Below are 6,973 nucleotides of genomic sequence, written 5' to 3'. Positions count from 1 at the left end.
AACGATCAACAAAACAAAAAAGGAACCTACTGAATGGGAGAAGATATTTGCAAATGATATATCTGATAATGGGTTAATATCCAAAATATATGAGGAACGTATACAACTCAACACAAAAAAAGCAAATAATCCAATTAAAAATGGACAGAGGACCTGAATAGACATTTTTATAAAGAAGACATCCAGGGTGTCTTCTGGGTGGCCTGGGTGGCTCAGTCAGTTAAGCATCTGCTCAGGTCATTATCCCAGGGTCCTGGGATCGAGCCTCATGTCGGGGTCCCTGCTCAGCAGGGAGTCTGCTTCTCTCTCTGCCCCCCATGCTCTCTTTCTCAAATAAATAAATAAAATCATTAAAAAAAAAAGACATCCAGATGGCCAACAGACACATGAAAAGAGGCTCAACATTACTAATCATCAGGGATATGCAAATCAGTGAGATATCACTTACACCTGTCACAATGGTAGAATGAAAATGACAAGAAATAACAAATGTTGGCAAGAATAACAAATGTTGGCAAGAGAAAAAGCACTGGCACCCTGTTGGTAGGAATGTAAATTGGTACAACAACTGTGGAGAACAGCATAGAGGTTCCTCAAAAAATTAATAATAGAAATAGCATATAATCCAGAGGTGCCTGCGTGGCTCAGTTGGTTAAACATCCAACTTTTGATTTCAGCTCAGATCATCATCTCAGTGTCATGAGGTCAAGCTGTGTGTCAGCATGGAGCCTGCTTAGGATTCTCTCTCTCCCTCTCCCTCTGCCCCTTCCCCCACTAACACACACACTCTCTCTCTCAAATAAATAAATAAATCTTAAAAAAAAAAAGAAAAAGATATAGTATATGATCCAGTAATTCCACTACTGGGTATTTACCTAAAGAAAACAAAGCACTAATTTGAAAAGATGTATGCACCCCTATGTTTACTACAGCGTTATTTACAATAGCCAAGATATGAAAGCAACCCAATGTCCCATCGATAGATGAATAAAGAATACACACACACACACGCACGCACACTGGAATATTATGTAGTCAAAAAAAGGATGAGATCTTGTCATTTGCAATAACATAAATAGACATAGAAAGTATTATGCTAAGTGAAATCAGAGAAAGATAAATAGCATATGATTTCACTTAAATGTGGAATCTAAAAGGCAAAATGAATAAACAAACCAGAAGCAGAATCAGATATATAAATATAGAAAACAAACTGATGGTAGCTAGAAGGGAGAAGGCTGGGAGATGTCAAAATGGGTGAAAGGGAATGGAAGATACAGGCTTCCAATTATGGAAGTCATGGAATAAAAGGTATAGCACAGGGAATATGTCAATAATATAATAGCATTGTATGGTGACAGGAGGCAGCTACACTTCTGGTGAACATAGCATAATATATAGAGTTGTTGAATCACTATGTTATATACCTGATACTAATATACTAATATTGTGTGAACTATATTCAAAAAATAAATAAAATTTAAAACCAAAAATTCTAAAATTTATATGGAGAGGCAAAAACCCCAGAATAGCCAACACAATATTGAAAGAGAAAAACAAATTTGGAGGTTAGATACCACCTGATATCAAGAGTTAATATGAAGATACAGTAATCAATACAGTGAGGTATTGGTGAAAGAACAGACAAGTACGTCAATGGAAAAGAATATAGAGCTCAGAAATAGACCCACCTAAATATAGTCAACTGATTGTTGACAAAGGAGCAAAGGCAATACAATGGAAGAAAGATAAGTCTTTTCAACAAATGGTGCTAGAACAGCAGGATATCCAAGTGCAAAAAAAAAAAAAAGTAGACACAGACCTTATGACCTTCACAAAAAAATTTTTTTAACATTTTATTTATTTATTTGACAGAGAGAGACACAGCAAGAGAGGAAACACAAGCAGAGGGAGTGGGAGAGGGAGAAGCAGGCTTCCCGCTGAGCAGGGAGCCCGATGAGGGGCTCGATCCCAGGTCCTGGGATCATGACCTGAGCCGAAGGCAGATGCTTAACAACTGAGCCACCCAGGTGCCCCAACCTTCACAAAATTTAACTAAAAATGGATCATAAACCTAAAAAATAAAAACCAAAACTATAGTCCTTGTAGTAGATAACATTGTCAGAGAAAGACATACCATGATTTCACTCATGTGTGGAATTTAAGAAACAAAACAAATGATCAAAGGAAAAAAAAGAGAGAGAGACAAACCAAGAAACAGACTCTTAACTGTAGAGAACATACTGATCATTTCCAGAAGGGAGGTGGGTGGGGGAATGGGTTAAGTAGGTGATGGGGATTAAGGAGTGCATTTGTAATGTGCATTGGTTGATATGTGGAAGTGTTGAATCACTATATTATACACCTGAAACTAATATTACACTGTATGTTAACTAACTGGAATTTATTTTTATTTTTTTTAAGATTTATTTATTTATTTATTTGAGAAAGAGAAAGAGAGCACTAGGGAGAGGCAGAGGGAGCAGCAGACTCCCTGCTGAGCAGGAGCCTGATGCGGGCTTGATCCCAGGACCCCAGGATCATGACCTGAGCCGAAGGCAGATGCTTCAGTTACTGAACCACCCAGGTGCCCCAACTAACTGGAATTTAAATAAAAACTTTTTAAAAATTTATTTTCTGGTTCTTTTTGTAGTTCTTTCTTTTCTCTTGATCTCTTTTTTTGTGATTGATGAGTATAGTATTTTGTTTGGCTTTCTTTCTCTTTATTTTTTGTGTATCTATCATAGTTATTCGATTTGTGGTCACCATGAGGTTCATATATAACATTATAAGTAAATAGCAGTCCATATTAATTTGATGGACATTTAAGTTCAAACACATTCTTTAGCAACAATAACAACAACAAAACAGAAAAAGAAAAAGATTTTTTCTTTTTTGTTTTCCCCTTGTCTTCCTTTTCTACTCTTTTCTCTGTATTTTATGTATATGTTGTCATATATTACATCTTTTTTTCCCTATATTTCTTATGTCCAGTTATGGCCATTTGTTTTCCATTTAAAGAAGTTCCTTTAACATTTCTTGGAAGCTTGGCATAGTGGTGATAAACTCCTTTATCTTTATCTATCCTTTATCTTGTTTGTCTGGGAGACTCTTTGTCTCTCTTTCAAATCTGGATGATAACATTGCCAGGTATGGCAGTCCTTGTTGTAGGTTTTTTTCCTTTCAGTACTTTGAATATAACATGCCACTCCATATGGCTTACAAAGTTTTTGCTGAAAAATCATCTGAGAGCCTTATAGGTTTTCCTTTGTAGGTAACTTTTCATTTCTCTCTTGCTTCTTTTAAGATGCTTTGTCTTTAACCCTTGGCATTTTAATTATTATCTGTTGCGATGTGGACCTCCTTGTGTTCAACTTGTCTGGAACTCTCTCTGCTTCTTTGACTTGAATATTTATTTCCCTCCCTAGGTTAGGAAAGTTTTCAGTTATTATATCTTCAGATAAATTTCCTACACCTTTCTCTCTCTTCTTCTGGGACACCTATAATGCAAATGTTTGTTCACTTGATGTTGTCTAAGGAATCTCTTAATCTATCCTCATTTTTTTTCAGTTCTTTTCTCTTTTTGCTATTCAGCTTGTGTGCTTTCTATTCCCTTGTCTTCCAGATCACTGTTACGTTCTTCCACATCCTCTAATCTGTTGATTTCCTCTAGTTTGTTTTTTATTTCAGTTATTGTATTCTTCAACTCTGATTGGCTCTTTTAATGTCTTCTATCTCTTTATTGAAAGTGTCATTGACTTAGTACAATCTTTTCTCCAGCCCAGTGAGTATCTTATGATCATTACTTTAAATTCTTTATCGAGCATATTGCTTATCTCTGTTTCATTTAGGTCTTTTTCTGAGGTTTTTTCTTGTTCTTTCTTTTGGAGCATATTCCTCTATTTCCATTTATGTGACTTTCTGTGTTTGTTTCCGTGGATTAGAACTACTTCTCCTAATGTTTAAGGAGTTGTGTGTGGAATCCCCTATGCAAACTGTGTGTGCCTAATGACTTTTTCTGGCTGGCTGGAGTTGTGGCTGTATATGCTAGTCTTTTATACCATGGCTTTTTATAGAAAGAATACCAATAAAAAGAATAATAAAAGAAAAAAGAAAATAATAAAATAAAAGAAGAAAACAAAAAGAAAAAAGTAAAAACAGAAAGAACAAAAAGAAGAGAATTTTAAAAAGAGAACAAGAAATAAAAGAACAAAACCAAAAAAAAAAAATAACAAAACAAGACAAATTTTACAAAGTAAAATAAAATTAAATTAAAATTAAAAACACACACACACACAAACCACAAAACTGCAGCTTGTTTTCTGTGCCTCAGCACCTCAAGGCAGCTGGTGTGGGCTTGTGGTCCCCGGGCTTGCTGGGGTCAAAGGCTCACTGTAAGCCAACCCTAGTGGGTCTGGACTTTTAAGGTGGAAGGGGAGAGAGTGTTCCCGCAATTCCTCAGCACTTTTTAACCATGGCTTTTTTTCCTGTGTCCCAGTGTGTCCAGGGTTGGTGTGGTCTTGTAGACCCTGGGCTCGCTGAAGTTGCAAGCTCATAAAGATGACCAGACCCACATGTTACATAGTCTGGACCCTGCTCCATTCTAGGCTCTTATGGTGGGGTGGGAACCCCAAACTATGTCATTCTCCAGTCCCTCTGATTTGGAGAGCTTTCCCACAGCTCCTCCGATGTTTGGCAGATTTCTAGTGTCTTTTATATGCTAGTTGCTTTTTTAAACTTTGGTTTTTTTCCTATGCCCAAGGACAGAGGGATCTGTTCCTGGTCCCTCAATACTATCCTTCCCCACTACTGTTTGCAGTGTTGGGGGTGGGGATTCCCTTTGTTACTGTAGCTCTGTCTCTCTTGTTCTCTGGCCATTCTCTTTGTCTTTGGTTGTTCAGTCAGACTTCAGTTCTTTCTCACGTGGAATTGTTGTGTTAATAGGTGTAAGTTGGTGTGTTCTGTGAAGGAGGTGAATTCAGAGTCTTCCTATGTTGCCATCTTGAATGGGAATCTCCTGTATTTTAAATTTTATTTTCAGTTCTTCACTGCTGGTACATAGTAAAGCAATTGACTTTTATATTTTAACCTTGTATCCTGCAGCCTTGCTATTATAATCATGGAGGTACAGGAGATTTTTTGTCAATTCTTTTGGTTTTTCTACATAGCTGATCATGTCATCTGGGAAAAAAGACAGTTTACTATCTTTCTCTCCAATTTGTATACCTCTTATTTCCTTTCCTAGCCTTATTGCATTAGTAATACTTGGACTGTGGTGTTGAAAACTAGTGCCTTGTTACTGATCTTAGTGGGAAAACTTATACTAGTCTCTCACCATTAAGTATTATTAGGTATAGGGTTTTTTGTAGATGTTCTTTATTCATTTGAGGAAGATCCCTTCTATTCCTAGATTATTGAGAATTTTAATCATCATGGGTGTTGGATTTTGTCAAATACTTTCTCTGCATATTTTGAAATGATCATGTGGTTTTTCTCTTTTTAGCCTATCAGTGTGATGGATTACATTAATTGATTTTTTAATGTTGAACCTGCCTTACATACCTGAGATAAATCTCACTTGGTAGTGGTATATAAATCTTGTTTGATTCAATTTGCTAATATTTGTTGAGAATTTTTACATTTATGTTCATGAGAGATATTGATCTATAGTTTTTTTATGTTTTATTTTTGAAAAATAGAAGTTAGTTTTATGATAGGAAAAAAGGAACATTGTAAATAGAATTTCATTTAATTTTAAATGTACCCATCCAACTTCTAGGAAATAAGAAATGTATTTTATAGGCCTTGCCTCATATTAGGGTAACCTAATTTTGCACACTTAAAACTTATATTAGGAAATAGTCACATGTTGACCCTCTTGAACTCACAATGTTCATTTAGTAATCAAAATGTAAAAGGCATTCATTTGTCATCATTGAAATCAAGCTCTTTTTTTCTTTTTACTTTTTTATCCTCTTTATCCATTTCTCCCACCCCTCACACTCTGCCTCTGGCAACCACCAATCTGTTCTCTGTATCTATGAGCTTGTTTGTTTTGTTTTTGTTTGTTCATTCTGTATTTTGGGATTCCACATATAATAGAGATCATATGGTACTTGTCTTTCTCTGACTAATTTCACTTAGTGTACTGCCCTGTAGGCCTATCCATGTTGCTATAAGTGGCAAGATTTCTTCTTTATTATGGGTGAATAATTTTCCATTGTATATACATACCATAATTTCTTTATTCTTTCACCTATCAGTGGACACTTGGTTTGGTTTTGTATCTTGCCTACTGTAGATAATGTTGTAGTAAACATAAGAGTGTATATATTTTTTAGAATTAGTTTTTGTTTTCTTTGTATAGATATCCAATATTGGAATTACTGGATCATATAGTAGTTCTATTTTTAAGTTTTTGATGAACCTCCATACTGTTTTCTATAGTGGCTCACCAATTTACATTTCAACCCACAGCGTACAAGGATTTACTTTTCTCCATATCCTTGCCATCACTTATCTCTTGCCTTTTTTTTTTTTTAGTATGGAATGCTTCATGAATTTGCGTGTCACCCTTGTGCAGGGGCCATGCTAATCTTCTCTGTACCATTCCAATTTTAGTGCTCGCCAAAGCGAGCACTCTCTTGCCTTTTTGATAATAGCTATTCTTACAGTGTGATATGATATCTCATTGTGGTTTTGATTTCATTTCCCTGATGATTAATGAAGTTGAGCATCTTTTATTGTGTCTTTTGTCTCTCTCTGTGTCTTCTTTGGAAAAGTGTCTGTTGAGATCTCCTGCCCATTTTTTAATTGGATTGTTTGTTTGTTTTTTGCTATTGAGTTGTATGTGTTTTTCATATATTTTGGATATTAATCCTTTATTACATATAAGACTTTCAAGTATTTTCTCCCATTCACTAGGTTGCCTTTCCATTTTGTGAATGGTTTCTTTTGTTGTGCAGAAGCTTTT

At 35.5% G+C, this 6,973-nt stretch overlaps 1 non-coding gene across 1 annotated transcript; it reads right to left on the bottom strand.

Moving 5' to 3' along the window:
* Positions 1-6,538: 6,538 nt before the first annotated feature.
* On the bottom strand, positions 6,539-6,638 carry LOC116637659. Its single transcript, XR_004300521.1, has one exon. It is a non-coding gene; the product is annotated as a U6 spliceosomal RNA (small nuclear RNA).
* Between the last annotated feature and the right edge of the window lie 335 nt (positions 6,639-6,973).

Source organism: Phoca vitulina, unplaced genomic scaffold (genome assembly GCF_004348235.1).
Source record: "Phoca vitulina isolate PV1807 unplaced genomic scaffold, GSC_HSeal_1.0 scaffold14, whole genome shotgun sequence".
In the NCBI taxonomy this organism is placed as follows: Eukaryota; Metazoa; Chordata; class Mammalia; order Carnivora; family Phocidae; genus Phoca; species Phoca vitulina.
The sequence above is the reverse complement of the archived record's forward strand: the minus strand, read 5'-3'. Positions and strand labels throughout refer to the sequence as shown.